Source organism: Musca autumnalis, unplaced genomic scaffold (genome assembly GCF_047663935.1).
Source record: "Musca autumnalis isolate F117 unplaced genomic scaffold, ASM4766393v1 scaffold_1, whole genome shotgun sequence".
Classification (NCBI taxonomy): domain Eukaryota; kingdom Metazoa; phylum Arthropoda; class Insecta; order Diptera; family Muscidae; genus Musca; species Musca autumnalis.
The window spans coordinates 151,388,048-151,406,438 of record NW_027411644.1 but is presented as its reverse complement, the minus strand read 5'-3'; the positions used below and the strand labels follow the sequence as shown (position 1 = coordinate 151,406,438).

General features: G+C 33.6%; 1 protein-coding gene and 1 long non-coding RNA gene across 13 annotated transcripts in view; one reads left to right on the top strand and one right to left on the bottom strand.

The window, feature by feature from the left end:
- The first annotated feature begins 8,400 nt into the window (after positions 1–8,400).
- The window catches only part of CtBP (C-terminal binding protein), a 55,214-nt gene continuing 45,223 nt past the window's right edge, over positions 8,401–18,391 (top strand). For 3 of the 12 annotated variants that reach the window (XM_073958304.1, XM_073958281.1, XM_073958252.1), the window contains exon 1: positions 8,464–8,880. The gene's annotated coding sequence lies outside the window, so the exon portion shown is untranslated. Of the gene's footprint in view, positions 9,333–11,591; positions 11,697–18,391 lie in introns of those variants that run through there. The other 9 variants (XM_073958300.1, XM_073958265.1, XM_073958305.1 and 6 more) reach the window with 7 other exon arrangements.
- LOC141388299 (uncharacterized) lies at positions 9,068–17,440 on the bottom strand. The gene is made up of 2 exons (XR_012408807.1): positions 11,132–17,440; positions 9,068–9,428 (listed from the first exon to the last, which is right to left on the bottom strand). It is a non-coding gene; the product is annotated as an uncharacterized lncRNA (long non-coding RNA).

Sequence of the window (18,391 nt, the reverse complement as noted above, 5' to 3'; positions counted from 1 at the left end):
ACGACGACTGGAAGCCTTCGAAATGTGGGTCTGCCGCAGAGTTTTAAAAATACCATGGACTGCGCACGTGACAAATGCCGAAGTGTTGAATGAATCAAAGAAGAGAACTCATAGCTACAATCAAAAAACGAAAAACCTCATATTTGGGACACATCATGAGAAATGTAAAATATAGGTTATTGCAAAAAATCCTGAAAGCAACAGTTTAAGGTCGGCGTACCAGAGGCCGAAAAGAGATGACCTGGCTAAAGAACACAGAAGAATGGACAAAATATAATAATTCGGCAAACCTTCTAAATGCGGCAAGAAACAGAAACACTTTTGAGACAATTGTTAATAATTTATGAACATATAGTACTAAATTTAATATGTGTATAAATAAGTAAATGAAATGTACCTCGATATAATTGTATGGTCGCTTACATTCGAAAATCGAATTAGCAAATGAAGAAGAAGATTTGGAAATCATAAAATTATTTATTTTTTTCATTAGAGACTTTTTTAACAAAAAGTACGATTGATAGCATGATACAGAAATGTATCCCTGTGTATAATAGCTCATTTAGACTTGCCATAAATCCTCGACTGGATTTAATAAATCCAGTACAAATCTCATTGCATTTAGATATCCATTTTGGAGGATTTAAATGGCAGTCAGCTGATTTTTGTTCATAGCACAATGACCAAGGTAGATGCATCAGCCCATCTGATCGAATTTGAAACGTCAAAAGAATTTTTTGTAAATTGAATTCGTCTCAAAAAACATACGTCAAATTACAAATTTATTGTTTAATACTGAAAATGTTAGCACATTATGCTACTAATGCGAACTAAAGAGCAAATAAAGAATTATTTTATCGCAGTTTGCCCATCTAATATAAATAAACGAATTATTTTATCGTTTAGACATCGTAAATATTAGTTTTGATTGATTAAAATCAACTTTGTACATCAAAACAAATTTAATTTTTCCGCCTTGTTTACAAATTTTTACATTTTAAATTATTTTTAGTGTAGCAATTCACCGATGCATCTACCTTGTTTCTTGTGTCAGCTTGCAACTTTTTGTATTTCCTAGCAACATGTTGCAAAAAAAAACAGAGTTGTATACGAGGATTTATGTCAGATTTAAAACAAATCCACTCAATACGAGGATTTATTTTTGTATGGGAAATCTGGTAGATTTTGGCTGGATTTAGCAAATAAAACCGGAATTCGCCATGAAAAATCAAAACAAAAAACCATATGATTCGGTAAGGCCATGTTTATATTATTGATTTTTGCAGGGTTAACCTTCTCTATGAGGATTTATTTGAAATATAAGCAATGGAATTGACATTTGAAACCCAGTGGGTTTGTTAAATCCGGTTATATATAAACGTACTATAAGAGGTAGTTTACACTATCTATCAATGTCATATGGCACGAAATAAAAACATTCCATATCTACCCACGGAGGCAATGTGGAGACGTAATTTTATTATATTTTTGTTGGTGTGGACGCACAGAATAAATGGCGTATGGAAAATCTCCAATATTCCACATATTAGTGAATATTTAACAATGGAAAATTTCATGTCATATGACATTTACATATAGTGTAAACTACCCCTAAGTAAGAGATAGCATGTCTACACTTCATAGACAAACACAAGCGATAAAAAGAGACAACAAGAGACCATTAGGCGAAAATTTTGACAGTTTACATTACAAAAAAGTTGCTTTGTTGTAGCAATTCGCCGATGCATCTCCCTTTGTAATTGTACCATGGGTGTCTTTTAACTTACTAAGTCCCGGTCCACACTAGCGTAAATTTCATTCAAAAATTTCATGAAATTAGGTGTTCTTAAATCGAATTCCCCACTACAGCAATTTTATGATTTTACTCTACTATGGACGTCGATCAAGAGACGCATAATTTCATGTCAAAATTTCAATGAAATTACTGTAGTGTGGCCCGGGACTAAATGTTGCTGAAACATATTTTAGATGGGCAAACTGCGATAAAATAATTCTTTATTTGCTCTTTAGTTAGTATTAAGGTAGAGTTAGTCCCAATTTACATTCGGCGAGTTTACTTGCGGCAATTGTCAGTTTGTAGGTGAGAGAGGGTGCTGAGAGGCAAAGGGTTACCATATGCCTCACCTCTCTCTCCTACAAAATGACAATTGCCGCAAGTAAACTCGCCCAGTGTAAATTGGGACTTACATTAGGCAAATATTGGTCCCTCGACAGGTAGTGTGCGCTTACTAGGAGCAAGTTAGCATAAATTCAGTGTGTTATTAACACTCACTTGATCTCAGTAAGCGTACAATGCCGGTCGCTGGAGCAAATATTTGCCTAATGTGACCTTACCTTTAGTAGCATAATGTGCTAACTTTTGGTCTGTTCCTTTACTTTGAAAAATGGTAACAGTGGCAAAAAATGATAAAAGTGGTGAGCTGCTATCATATAAATTGTATGCTTTTTTAAGTAAGGGAACACTTTGCGGGTAAAAAGTGGTAAAAACTGGTAAACTCTGGCACGTAAAGGAACACGACTTTTTTCAGTAGGGGCGTCTTCATGGTACAATTAAAAGGTAGATGCCTCAGCCCAGCTGATCGAATCTAAAACGTCAAAAAACTAGGAATTCGCCATGAAAAATCAAAACAAAAACCATATGATTCGGTAAGTAAGAGATAGCATGTCTACACTTTGTAGACAAACACAAGCTATAAAAAGAGACAACAAGAGACCATTTGGTGAAAATTTTGACAGATTACATTACAAAAAAAGTTGCTTTGTTGTAGCAATTCGTCGATGCATCTACCTTTGTGATTGTACCATGGGTGTCTTTTAACTTACTAAATGTTGCTGAAACATAGTTTTCAGCAACTTTTTCTTTATAAAACTGTCAAAATCTGCAACATTAGTAATAATTATTACAAATTATCACTTAAAAAGACACAGCAAGTATTAAACAATAAATTTGTAAATTGACGTATGTTTTTTGAGACGCATTCAATTTACAAAAAATCTTTTGATGTTTCAAATTCGATCAGATGGGCTGATGCATCGACCTTGGTAATTGTGCTATGAACAAAAATCAGCTGACTGCCATTTAAGTCCCCAAAATGTATATCTAAATGCAATGAGATTTGTACTGGATTTATTAAATCCAGTCGAGGATTTATCGCTAGTCTAAATGAGCTATAACACACGACTTTATTAGTTATTTTGTATGTATACGTAATAAAGTCGTGCACAGTTACAACTGAATGCAACAGTTTTGATGTTTTTCAGAAACCAGTGAGTATTGATGAGTGTTGTGAAGTTTATGTTACTGGTTGTTATTGTTACTCTTTCAAACAGTTATGGTATGAATTGTTAAAGAGAGAAAGAGAGTAACATATCTGTTTCCATCTGCTTCGCCCAAACTGTTACAAACAGTTACTGGTGGTGATATCACAGGTATCTGCTGTGCGTTGTCAGAGTGAAAGGGTGGTTGATTGTTTCAAGCTGTTGTGAAGAAATACTGCAAAACAATTCCATATTTTGCATCGATATTTTTTAATATTATTAATCCAAGATGTCTAAGATATTTCATGTTTGTTTATGACATAAAAATGGTTTTTATTTATAAATAATAAAGAAATAAAAAAGTATAACAAAAACATATAATTCAACCCTTTAAGGACAAACATAAGCAAAGAAGTATAACAAAATATTTTATTCGATCCCTAAAGAAACACGGTGCTCTTGAACCAACTTTAAATGAAAAGAGCTTACACGTGGGAAGTTTTCAGGCATTCTTAAAGGGTAGTAGGGTAGTTTCAAAAAATCGAAAAAATTTTATGGTCTTTATTTTGAAGTACAGGTAATATAGATTATGACACTAAAAATTTAAATTTTAAGTCGATCGGAACAAAATTGGCTGAGATATGACTTTTAAAAGTGTTTTTAGGGCGTACTTAATTGGTTTATTATACCACTTCTTTTTCCATAATTTAATATACCTTAAAATGGCTACCTGTTGGGAATTCCCTGAAATTAGTACACTTGTTACCTATGAATAAAAATGTGGACGGCCAGTCATTCATTTCCAGATGTCCTTGTAAATTTACCAAAAATATATGTTTTATTCATATAAATTGAGATACAAACTTAAAACGCGTTTTTCTTGAAAGGCCCTTTTTGAAATCGGTGCCAACGATAGCTCGAAAACGAATAGACCGATCTTCGTATATTTTGGAGAGCTTATTTAATACATAAAAACCTTGTCTTTAAGCGAGACAGGTTTTTTAATTTTTTTTTCGTTAAAATCGAAATGTTGACTTTTACAGGTCACATATTTTGCCAAAATAGATTTTTTAAAATTCTGTCTCGCACCAAACTATATGAAGATCGGCCCATTCGTTTTCGAGATATCGCTGGTTTTTACAAAAAATGGGTTTCGCAGGTAACCACAAAACTGTGCAATATTTTTCAGCAACAAAAATTCTACAGATACTCTAAGATGTGTTCTTTCATATGAAAAAAAATATCTACCTAAAAATGTTGATAGTTTCCCCATTAAAAAATTATGAAAATTAAGTTTTTTTGGCTTGTACAACTAGGGGTAACCCCTCAAACTACAATGTTCATAGATAAGAAGAAAAAAAAAAAATAAAATCGACAGAGCTAATTTTTAAATTAATTGTTTATCCATACAATCTTGTTTTAAATAAGTCGACCAACTATTTTTTGCACATACTCCGACATTTTTATCACATTTATCAGATATTTTTCATAAATTAATACAAAAAAGTTTCGTTTTCTTGGCTCAAAAACAATTACTTGACAATGTTTTTAATTAATTATTTTCATTAATATTATTATTATTATTATTATTATTATTATTATTATTATTATTATTATTATTATATCCCTTAATTTCCAATTTCTATTATGTTTTTTGCTATGCATAAGAAGCCATAAATCACACAATTTCAGTTGTTCCACCAATGGTATTTATAGTATTTGAAAAATATCTGTGGTACCACAGTTATTTGAGAACGAAAAAACAAATACTGATCTTACTTGTTGTTATACAACACACAACTGTTTCTCTCTGTTATGGTAGGGTGAGTTCGCACACACAAAATCATAACATAACTGTTACACTCATTCTCTCTTTTATACCAACAGTTACTGGTATGTAACTGTGTTATTTGTTTTTCTGTTACAAACAGTTCCATCAATGCACGCCTTTAATACGTAAACAAACATCAGCTGACAGTTTATACCCTCGAAAAGCTAAGTGTAACCAGCAAAGATTAACCCACTGGATCTATTAAACCCAGTGGGTTAACCTTCAATAGTGTAACCAAGGTATTGCTTCCCCAAATGTCAAATTTTAAAGGAATGCCAGAGCCTCTTTGCAAATCCGTTCTCTTTTAAGGGCTGTTTACACCATCTATCAATGTCATATGAGCTGTCATTTCTTTCACCCATTCGACATTCTCTATGTTTGTCAAAATTGACGTCATCCATACAACTTTCAATTTGTGCGTTCATACCTACAAGTGTTATTTTCGTATGACATAACCTATAAATATAAAAACAGCTGTTTTTGTCATTGTTTACATTTATTGTTGAGTTACAAATTTGCGCAAATTTTTAATTTTGGTTGAAGGAAAATGAATATCTAGCATGTTTGTTGTGGTAGAATAGGTTTTGGGGTTATAGAGGCGTTCATGTTTTGCCACAAAGCAATAATTGCCAACACTGCTCCTTTCGACCAATCGATCTGAAAATAAGAGTATAAACACCCTTTATTTACTTTTCTAAATACTTAAATATACACTAAGACCTCGCTTTGCGTCGTTTCAGTTTGCGTTGTTTTCGAAGTTGCGTCGTTGCTTAGTTAATACCAATTTTCACTCTGCGTCGTTCGATTTTCGATGTTGCGTTGTTTTAAATTTGAGTGTCTAACTTTTTATACCCTCCACAAAATTTTGGTCTGAACTTACGTCAGTCCACGTTTTAGTAAAGCCCCCATATAACCGTACCGCTCAATTTCAGTTGTTTTTACCTTTTTGGCGACACTTTCAGAGCGAATTAGCTTAATTTGCCATATAGTGTTCCCAGTGATGTAGAAACTTGACTTGGTCCACGTTTTGTTATAGCCCTCACAAAGCGATACCGCCCGAGCATTTTGACTGATTTAGCTATATTTTCTGGCCGAATTAGACCAAAATAGCTATCATTTGGCGTTTAGGGTTCCTAGTGTTTAAGGAATTTTTCCACCTAAAATTGTGGACATAAGAAAAAATAGTGTTGTTCTAGCCTAGAACCTATCTCCGAACTTAACATGGTTTTCCATAGAAAATCTTAATTCGCTTTGCGTCGTTTCACTTTGAGTCGTGTTTTTTTGGAACGTATCTACGACGCAAAGCGAGGTCTTGGTGTACATAACTTTCCATTTTCTTTTTTAAAAGATTTTGTTTTTCAATTTTTTTTTTTTTTTTGAGAATGCCAGAAAACAACTTTTAAATTTATGTTTACATACGAGAATGCCGTAGCAAATAGAGCGCTCCCTAAATGAAAAATTTACATATGAGTTGCCAAATCATTTTGATAGATGAAAATTTTCATAGTGGTCACACTATAGCTCTGTTCCAGAACTAAAAAGTTTTTACAATTTTTACCACTTTTACACATTTTGCGTTCCCGTACACAAAATTTATATGAAAATCGTTTACGACTTTTACAACTTTTACGACTTGTACCACTTTATAAAGTACGGGAACAGGCCATATGTGTACAACATTCGCAGGTAGAAAATTTGACATCTCATACGACATTGATAGATGGTGTAAACAACCCTTTAGGAGGCTCTGGCATTCCTTTATAATTTGACATTTGGGAAGCAAGCAAAGCAAGCGACGATTGATTCTGTACTGGCCTTAAACCTTTTATTTAGATGCAGAAGGAGGTGTTTCATTCCTAATCCCATACTCATTTCTTGTCCATTAGTTCAAAATTGTGTAAAAAACTAGAAACAAAAACGAAACCCATAACTGAAAGTCTGTATACACAAACATTGTTTTTATATTTCTCTCTCTCTCCTCAATCTTGAAAATAGAAACATAAAAAATGTATTGAAAATACCAAAATTTGCAGAATAATAGCACGTTTATATATAACCGGATTTGACAAACCCACTGGGTTTCAAATGTCAATTCCTTTGCGTATACGTCAAACAAATCCTCATGTAGAAGGTTAACCCTGCAAAAGGCTATAATATAAACATGGCCTTAGAAAGGAAGATTATACCCCGGTAATAGGCCGTTTATATATAACAAGGTTAACCCAGTGGGTCTGGGTTTCAAATGTCAATTCCATAGCGTAAACTTCAAATGAAGTTGTTTAACCGGGCAAAAACCCTAATGTAACCGTTTCAAATGTCAATTCCATAGTGCAAACTTCAAATGAAGTTGTTTAACTGGGCAAAAAACTCTAATGTATTATCTGTTCTGCCCAATTCCCAATTTAGTGTATATTATGTGCATTTTTGTTCGAATTTCCCTAAAAACAGGGAACAAGAAGTGAGAAAGAATTAAACATGTTACTATGAATGACTAATGATGCCGTGGAAACGGGTTATACCCCGGTTACACTATTGAAGGTTAACCCACTGGGTTTAATAGATCCAGTGGGTTAATCTTTGCTGGTTACACTTAGCTTTTCGAGGATATAAACTGTCAGCTGATGTTTGTTTACGTATACATACAAAATAACTAATAAAGTCGTGTTTTACACTTTTACAATTTCTCGTATGACAATTTCTCATATTGGTATATTTTACACACAGGGATACATTTTTGTATCATGGTATCAAGCGTACTTTTTGTTTAAAAAAGTGTCTAAAGTAAAAAAATAAATAATTTTATGATTTTCAAATATTTTTAGATTTATTAACTCCATAAAATCTCATGCGACCAATCGTAAACGTGTAAAACACGACTAACTCTGTTGCAAAAACAGTTGCAACTTTTGGTACTTTTTGAGTAGAGTTGGATTTTTTTGCACAAATACCGAATACAACACTGTATTTTTGGTGGATTTGTGCCGGATTTAAAATAAACCCAGTCGTGAGTGGATTTAATATTTGTATGGCAAATCTGGTCAGATTTGACCAGATTAAGCAATAAATCCTCATGAAGTGGGTTAACCCGGCAAAAAGCTGTAGTGTAACCGTGCTATTACTTCGTGTGCATCGCTCGACGGGCGGACAACGTAATTCAAACGCTCGTGGGAACATGCTATTACTGACTCGATTTGAATCATTTGTAACTGCCTTTTTCAAAGTTGCCATCAAATTCGAATGATAGCCAATTGTTGCCATATTTATTAGTTGTACAAGAGAAGTACTAAAACATGTCAATTCATTACTTGTCATAGCCTAGTTGCTTGTTCTCTCTGGTCTGGTACATTTACAGACATTTTTCTTGACACCCCACTAAATTTTATTTTTACGGGTATCAAAAAATACAACAAATACGCACGAAAATTTAATTTATGGTAATTTTGGCTACAATATAATTTTGATATTTTTCATCGAGAAAGTGTAAATGTTAAAATTGAATGTATAAAGTGTCAATAATATCGATTGAAATAGAATTTCATCAGCGGGTAGCAATGGTGTTTTGGTGGAGGTAGAAAAAAGTCAGAAACTAACGAGTAAGAAGATGTGGTAGAGAGTGGCGAATTGGTTGCAATCGGCGTCATTAATTGTACTAAAACAAGAAAAAGTTGCCGTGTGTTCGTTGATTTCTTTACCATTTTCCGCCATTTTGAAATATACGAGTGTAAAGTTGGAATTTTTATGGACGCGTTGCTTTAAAGAGAATTATATCGGCAAGTTTTTGTGTTCTTTCTGAAAAAAATCTGCCAAAAAATATGTCATAATTGTGTAAATAATCGAAGACTGGTGGAGAACAAGTGATTTCAATGAAATTCTGGCATTAAAATTGTGAAAAACAAAAACATCATTTTTCTTCTACGTTCTGCTGCTTAAAAGAGTAGCCGCCGCCGCGCGACAAAGAAAAAACTCGAACGAAAAAGTCACACAAACACGCATACATATAACAGCGAAAGACCCCTGCTGAAAAAAAGCATTGAAAAGTGGAAAGCAACCAGCAATTTAATGTTTAAAAATTGTTTTTATTTAATCGCCGTTGTCGTCTTTTAAACAAGTGTGTTATTGTTGTTGTCGATTTGTTTTCCACAAGAAGAAAAAAAGAAAAAGTAATTTGTGAAAGTTTTTGTTTGCCAACCATTCGATTTGTTCGCTCGTTATTTTTAGTGCGGTGAGTTTCTGGAAAAAATGTGATTGAAAAAGTACAGTAATTAAACAAATAGAATCGGGGTTTTGTTGAAGTTTTGATATTAACTGCCTAACTTGTCTGGTACAGACAACGAAGCGAATTGATTTTTTCGGCGGCGGCGGCTCATCACTTGCAAGGACGGCGGCGGCGCGCCATTCGTATTTTTGTCGGCGGCGACTGAATTTCGGCGCAATTTGTTAAAAATCAAATATATACATACTCTAATTTTCTTACCTCTTGGAACCTCAAATATCGAAATACTGCTATTTTTTAGAAGGCCAAAACTTAGAACTATACGTGTTGCGTATAAAAATACAAAAACAAAATACATGTATTTCAATTGAATTACATGTATTTTGTTTTTGTATTTTTATACGCAACACGCATAGTTCTAAGGGGTAGTTTACACTACATGTAAATGTCATATGACATGAAATTTTTCATCGTTATATATTCGCTAATACATGCAATATTGGAGATTTTCCTTACGCCATTTACTCTGTGGGCCCACACCAGCAAAAATGTAAAAAAACTAACCTGATCACAAATATATAAAACATTTGTTGCGGAAATCCATACTTCCCGAGATAGGGGCCTTTGAATTTCCAAAAGTTCCCTTGTAAAAAATGCCACCTAATAAGACAAAAATTTAAAAATAAAAAAATGTTGCTCCCTTGCTCTAGGTTTGCACCTGTCCAAAGGATAAAGTCTTAAAATGTCGGCCGAAGGCCGGCTAATTAAAGAATTACAATTAAACCAATTTTTTTAGCATAGTGAGTACATTCAACTTGCTCCGTATTCTGAATGACCAATCTTCTGTAGACCTTGGTGGAGGGTATAAAAAAGTTGTTAATGTATTAAAACTTCATATCATTCTGTTTTATATAAGAAACCGAGTTGGAACTGATCCTCACAAGTGATATAAGATTTTTTTTTTAAAAAAGTGGCAGTCTATTTGCATAAAACATACCGTGTAGAAACCGCTTTACCACTTTTGGGAATTATACAACTTTTACCACTTTATAATGTACAGGAACAGGCCAATATTATAGCTTCTTGCCGGGTGAACCTTTTTTACCGCGATTTTTTGACATATGGAAATGATATTTGAAACGCAATGTGTTTAATAAATCCGGTTATATGTAAGCGTACTGGATTCATTGCATTTTTTGCAAGATTATTTTTCGTAGCCAACAAAAAATTAGTCGACATGATATCCAAAACTTCAAAAACTGAAGGCATTACAATTCATGAAGGAAACCCCCCTTCGATTGTATATGTGTATGTATTGAGAAAAGACAAGACACTAGGGTGACTTGATAAAGAAAAAGACTTCAATAAATACTTCATAATTACAAATTTGTAAAAATGTTTGTATAAATAGAAGTTATCAAAATCAGCCTTTGTCTTCTAGCCATTAGCATTCAAATACGCCTGATAAGCCTGGCTTAAACCACCTGGCGAAACGATCGTAGCGTAATGGTTGAGTGTGTGGTATTTCGCTAGAATTCATTTTTCAATGCAAAACTCCTTAGGCCATGTCAGCTCGATTAATCCAATTAATTAATTAAAAACTTTCATAAATAACGGCCTTCGTCCTAAAAAGACAATAATAAAAAAAAAAAATTAATTCACTAAAAAATTTCGGCGCGCGCCATCCTCGCTCGAATTGACAGCTGCGCATTTTTAGCCGATTTGAGCCGATGTAGTCGGCGGCGGCTAAACCCCTAAAAAATGATCGGCGGCGACGCGCCGCCGACTGAAAGTCGACTCGCTTCCACCTCTGGTCTGGTACCTAGAGTAGTGTGTAAATGCTGGCAGTTAATGATTATAACCCAATACTTTTAAAAATGCAGTGCTTTTGTTGTTGTTATTGTTGGGGGGAAAAAAGTGTGTGTTTTTTATTAAAGTTGAGAAGTCAAAATTAAAGTATGGTGCGCTTTATACATATTTTTATGCATTCACATACATTTCCCTTCAATATAATAAATATCTATATACACAGTTGTGTTTTTGCGTTTTGTCAGCGCCAATTCGCCGAGTCGTTAGTTGGTTTTATCTCCACTAGTTCGTTGACAAGAAATTTGCACAGGCACACACACCACACTAATCGGACACATTCATTCTATCTCGCTCGGCATTACTCTCTTTATATTTTGAATACACACATTCACTTAACCCCGCAGCGGTAACGAGTACTAAGCGTACAAAATATTTTCATAAATTCGCCTACTTTGTTTTCTTTGACATTCGGTTCATGTATTTTATATTGCAGTCGGCGGTAAGCTATTTGGTTGATTTGGATGACTGGCTGGCTGGTGGTATTGACACATTGCAGTGAGCGCGGTATTTTGTTATCTCCTTGTTATATACTATATACTACCCCTATTTAAGTGTGTGTGTGTGTATTTTTATTGAGACCATTTCGTAACTGTAAGTTGTGTTTATGATGCAGGTTAACAGAACTGAAGAAAGCACATGTTTTTTCTTTCTTTTGATAATTTGTTTGTTTTGTGGTTTGTGCAAAAACAATTTAATGGCATCGACAGCGACAATAAATGATCGATCGAAGCCGTAGCTACAATGCCCTATCATGAATCGTTTATGTCTTGTATGTGGGAAAATATGCTTATTTTTCCTTTTTTTGAAAGGCATAGTTTATAGATTATTTTTGTTTCACGCCAATTTTATTTGTATTGCTTTTATTTTTTCTCTTGCTTTGTTTCTAATAGAATCGAAAAATACTTATAAATAGAATTATTCATTTTTCGTTTGCTTTTTGTTCCTCTTATTGTTAAAGCAAATACTGTGTATGTAGCATTCAAAAATATATGTTGTTATTGTATGTTTTCAATATAAATATAGGTAGAGTTGGAAATTTCAAATCATAATTGTTATCACATAGTGCGCCAAAATAATTCATTTTAGAATATATGTGTATAAAGTGTTTATACTATACTATGTGATAACGATTATAATTTCTTATAGCCTTATTTCGCCTTAGGGGACAATGAATACAAGTCCCGGTCCACACTACAGTAATTTCATTCTTACGTGAAATTAAAAGAAAATGTAAAATAAAACGGATATTGTAACAAGTGTACACTAGTTTCTTGAAATTATAGGGGTTATCATGAATGAAATTTCCCCGTGAGTTTTGTTTTTCCGCCATTGCAACTTAAGGGAGAAAGTGAAAAAATTCACGGGGAATTGCCGTTCATGATAACCCCCTATGTGTTTTCGCAAAAAATGCAAAATTTCCGTGAAATTACCCTAGTGTGGCCCGGAACTTTCATATTATTAAAGTTATTAACCCGAAAATGGCTCATTTGGGCTTAAGTCTCAGTTAGTGGCACCTCTCGGATCGAACTGAAATTTTTATCATAGAGAGTCCTTGGGATCCTGATCTCAACGTTATATATAGCTTTCCCGGGAGAAGTCCATACTTCCCGAGATATGGGTCTCGGGAAGTTATATAACATTTACATAAGTTTACAACGGCGTATACCTAGAATATTTGGGGTTTCGACAATCGAAAAAGTGATGACATTATACCCATATTTCATAAGGATCTCTGGCGACACCCATGTAGTTCCAAATAAAAATAAAAATCTTCATTGGAAAGATTTTAAACATTTAACACAATGGCAACGATCAACCAGGTAAAATCCTTGGTGTAACACGGCCGTTTTTGACCTGGTAACATTACCTATGAGTTGAAATTATAAAATTTTGCTTACACGGGAGATATCTATGTACTCCTAGATATCTACGCCTAAAAATTACGGCCATAAGAAAGATAACCCCCAGTGGTGGCTCGGGGTCCTCATAAGGCATGTAGATCGAAGACAGTATCAAAGGCCTGCTACGCCCTCTTATCAGTTCCACAGTGATGTAACCTCTACTGTAAGTAGACAGAAGGATTAAATTAAGGTTTTTTGTATCAACTATACATGCTCTCACCTTATCCACATTCGAGGCAGACAATACAGTACAGCTCTTTCTGCTCCCCTAATTTTTTACAAATCGTTCTAGAGGGTTTCTAGGAAGTCAGCAGCAGCGGCGTTGTAATGATCCAGGTTTATCTGCACAAAGCTAAGCTTTTACTGCTTCCTCCCTCTTGGTGCTTTGGAGGGATTCGGAAGCATAACCAACCTTCCTAGTTCGAAAGATTTTAGGGTTAGGTATGACGTTTTACAACTCTTGGGAGCATAGGACTTCCACAAAACTTGGCCATCTTACACTATTAGTTGCCGTTGTTTATGCATCTTCGTATGTAAAGTTATTTTGTCTTAGTTCTTGGGTTATTGTTCATTGCCAGGCGTTTCTTGGTCGATATCGATTTCATGATCCTTTGGGGAATTCATTCGAGCACCAAACTTGTTATGGTATCACCATTGCAGTTGCCCGGATGCTGATCTCGCCATTATTAACCTATTGATTATGTCCGTTTCTGCACCACCATTCGTTGCTACAGTGCTTCCTAGGAGTTTTAATTCTCATGGCCTTAGTTTTCTTGATATTAATATCAAGTCCAACATTACAAGCCAGTTTCTCTACGTCTTCTAATTTTGACTGCATGTTGTGTTGGATATCTTGTGAGACAGAAGACGGATGTCACCCACATATTCAAGTTGTCGCGAGAGACTCCATGTTATACATACGTCTTCTCTGAGAGTAGAATTCATTTTTTCATCCAGTATAATTGTGCATCCTTGTTTTACTCCCACGTGTGATTGAAGCGGTTGCTTTATCTTGATGTTGTGAAGAAATAAGAGTTCTGCATCCTTGTACATCGCTCTTATTTCTCGGATTATTTTCTAGGGTACTCTCTATTCTCAGTGTGTCATCTAATTTCATTTCATCAGTTGCGGTTCTGGCGTCGGGCTGTAGAGCTTCTACCGTAAACCATCTTCCCCTGCTGCTTTGCTTTCTATTGTGCCGGACGTTTGCTACTCTTAATAGGGTAAGTGCACCAGTAGTCGGCACTTTAAGGATTCTCGCATCTTCAGCCGTATGTCATTCCGAGTCTAAATATCCAATCAAATTAAATTTAAGTTGTTATGATTCCTTATTTTGTGTAGTTTTAGATTATATAAACAATTTTTTTGATTATTTCTGTTCAACATGCAAAAAATACAATTTTAGTGAAATACAGCTTTTTCACCAGTAGTCGGCACCATTCCCCAATAGTCGGCATGATATGATCCAGTAGTCGGCATGTTATATTTAAATAAAGAAAAAATGCATACTTTAAATTTTTTTCTTAAATATTTGAAAGAACAATAGCTTAAGCATTAGGTATTTATACATTTCTAGTTTATTATATACATTTCTATTGATTTTACTTCAAAAAATAAGGAAATTTTAACATATTGTTTAAATAAATTAGTTCGTACCCAATAGTCGGCATCTATTACCCAGTTGTCGGCACCCCACAACATACGCACTTCAAATCATGGCTAATATTGCTTAAAATCGCTAAAGTTCCTTTCAAATTGAAACTATTTTTTTATTAGTTAGCCTTTAAAGTATTTCTTTTGTATTTTTTGGCTAAAAGTTATCGATAAAAATCAATGTTTATAACCCCATGCCGACTTCAGGCAAATTTTATATTTTTTTTTGTCCCTAAAGTCGGCATCAGCAAAAATTGCACATTTATAAATATTTATTAAAAATTTCTTTTTCTAAAGTGTTTTTTTAACTGTTCTCTACCTATGTAACAAAAATATTGTGGAAAATTTCTTCATTTTAAAATAATTACAGAGCTTATAAGGTTAACATCTCCACAATTTTTTTTCTTAAGAAACATGCATTTTCGGTTGTGGTGAAAAACCCTCACTGACAAAAACTTAAATTTCGATATAATAATTGGTCCTAGCTCAATGAAATTTTAAATACAGTTAGCCGACAATATTGTTGAAGCATTTTTAAGATTATTTTCCTATTTTGTTTTCTTAATTTTTAGTTATTTGAGTTCAAATTCAAAAGGTGCCGACTACTGGTACATGCCGACATTAGGTGCACTTACCCTATCTTTTATACGAGAATATGACGTTTAGAACTTTTTGATAGTCGAAAATGTAAAAAAGAAATTCGCTGACGCATTTGGATCCGAAGCTACAACTCATTTCATAGTTAGTCATCTAATTATAAAGGGCTATGTGAGTTCTGATCATTCTTGACTGAAACTCCTGTAAACCTGTAGAATATATTCAACAGTCTCGGGCGCGTTTAAAGTTCTTAAACAAAATGGGTATTCCTTTCATTCCGCAAAGTAAGGGTCAAAATCAAAGGTAAGGGCGTTTCTTCTTGACAATGCTTTCGTTCTGCTATTATGTCTTGCCTTCAAAAACTAGAAAACAATTTTCAAAAAAAAAGCTCCTATTTTTTACTACGATAACATTTTTCCCTTTGTGTTATCGGAAAAATAGTAAAAATTAGTAGATTCTTGCAGTTCTGGAACAAACCATTTATCAACTTACCAAGAATGTTTAAATATTTATTTCTTTTGCTTTCTAAAAAAGACGTTCAGTCATATTTTCACAACAGTCCAGACAGATCAATAATCTCCATTCTAGGGAAAATCTTTATTAGAGATACAATGCTTTATTTTGTGTAGATATTCGAAATATGCACATGAAGAAAGCATCTTTACAGGCATGTCAGAGATTCCGATTGGAATGGTTTCAATTCCGTAATTTCATTTCGATCATTTTCGTTTCTTCATCAGATTTCGATCGATTTGGCTAATTTCGAGAATCTCTTTATTTATCTCATATGATTAGAAAACACTGGGAATTGTAAAAATATTGTATTTAAAGAAAGTTTGTGCGAAAATAAAGTTTATTTTTATTGGAATTTGAATTTTTCTATTGTTTCTGTAATCGAGGAGTAATCAACATAACATTGAAAAATTCCTTGTTTGAGTGCTTTGTTATATTGTTTTCCTTTATCTTTGCTTTAAATTCGTAATGCCAGATGATCAATTTTTGTTTGAAGAAAAACAAGTGGTTTTACGAAAAAGATATGTGGCAATATTTTGCTAATAATTGGTTTCGTTAATTGAGAAATAATGAACATTTGCGAGGTTTTAAATAAAATGATAAAAATATGAAATTAAATGTGGTTAAATGTATTAATAAAATAATATTTTTATTGGTTTTAAGTTTTTCTTTGAGGGTTTTAAAGTGACATGTTCAAAAACAAAAAGAAAAATTGCACTTGCAAAATCAAAAGTGGTTTCATTCATCATCATTTTTTCGTTTTCTGAAGAAGCCAAATACGGAATTAATTCCACTTTCGATCGGAATTAGTTTTTGAGACATGCCTGTTAGATACAGATTTGGAAACATTCACAATGAAATGGAATACTATAAGCAAGTCCCAGATAATTGCTTTTTATTATTTTATTGGATTATTGATTCAATCACCACCACTGTTCTAAAACATATATAGGTAAATTAGTGTGTTGCCTGCCTTCTATGATCGATTAGCCGTTTGGACTCGGTGATTAGAAGAAATACACATATCATCCACCTAAAATCATTGCAATTTGATAAGAAGAAAAAAAAAGTTTCGTTCTTCTTAACTACATGATTTAATTTTCATTGTTCAAAAATAAGAATACCACTTTTAGACTACATTTTTTATTACATCTGCCAAAAAATGATTTTACATTTTCCCAAGGATATTTTATTTATGTAACTCAAATAGATCCAACAAAGCAACATTGTTGTTGTCGACCTTTCCTTTAAATCTTCGTATTCCGCGTTTCCTAAATGTGTGCTAAAAATAAAACTTGTCTTGTTTATTTTCATCTTCGCTTTAAATAAAATTGAATGAATCGCCAAAAAATTATGCGGACACAAACATTACAAACACACGCAATTGTGGAAATAGATGGTTTTTCATGTTCAGCAACTTCAACTTGTGTGTACCTACGAGTAGAGACAGACAGACAGACACTCACTGACATTGTTGTTTGTTACTTTGTAAGAAAGTAAGGCATTGACAAAGCTTCACATTTAGTAACTGCTGTGGAACAGGGCTGCCATGTCTATACAAGGCGATATTTAAAAAAAAAAAAATTTCAGTTTACAACAACGGTTTGGTTTCTTCACTTTTTTCCCTGTAAGAGCGCACGCATATATAATACCAAGTACATTTACCAATATTACTGAATATTTTAAAAGGAACAAATTAATTAACTGGGTGTATTATGTATCCTTAAATAATCTTTAACTCAGAGTCATGTCTCGAGAACAAGATTATCATTTTTAAAGCAGTTTTCCAATAAATTATGTACTATTTTGCCCTGGTTTTTGTATTTTCAAGAAGTTTCACAAAGCATGATTATACGTTCGTTGCATTCCACAAGAAGGCTACACGATACCCTTTCATCCATCTGTCCATGTATTTTTGTAAACAAAGTACATGTCGCATTTATTATCCTATCCGGGTAAATAAGTTGGGAAAAACAATTGCGATATGCAATGATTATGACCCACTTTAACAGTCATAGTTCTCGCTCTCTCTCTCTCTTTACAAATAATTTCTCAATCCGTAGCACTTACTTAATCATTCTCAACTATCTTCTAATTTACTTAATTATTCCTTTTTCTTACTTCTAAACTCGATACCTCCTATGCTATTATTTCTTTTCTTTTCTCCTACCCTTACTATAGGATGAACACAATGGACCATAAGGTCTCCGAGTGGAGTGGCTGTCCAACACGACAGCTGCGCGTCCTTTAACCTAACCTAACCTAACAGTCATAGTTGGTGGCCGTAGAATTTTTACAGTTTTAGGGTCTGTATGGACTTACCTCCTATAAAAATTACAATCGAAATCGCTTATAATGACTAGACATCGGATTTTGCATATTTGCATATTTTTTCTTAATAAAGATAAGAAAATTCTGATTGGACCAAAATTCGTTTTGAAGAAAACTGAATGCAATGACAGGCTCATATTTTTTATTTTTTTGCATATTTTGCATATGCACAAAATATGCAAAAAATATGCAAAATATGCAAAA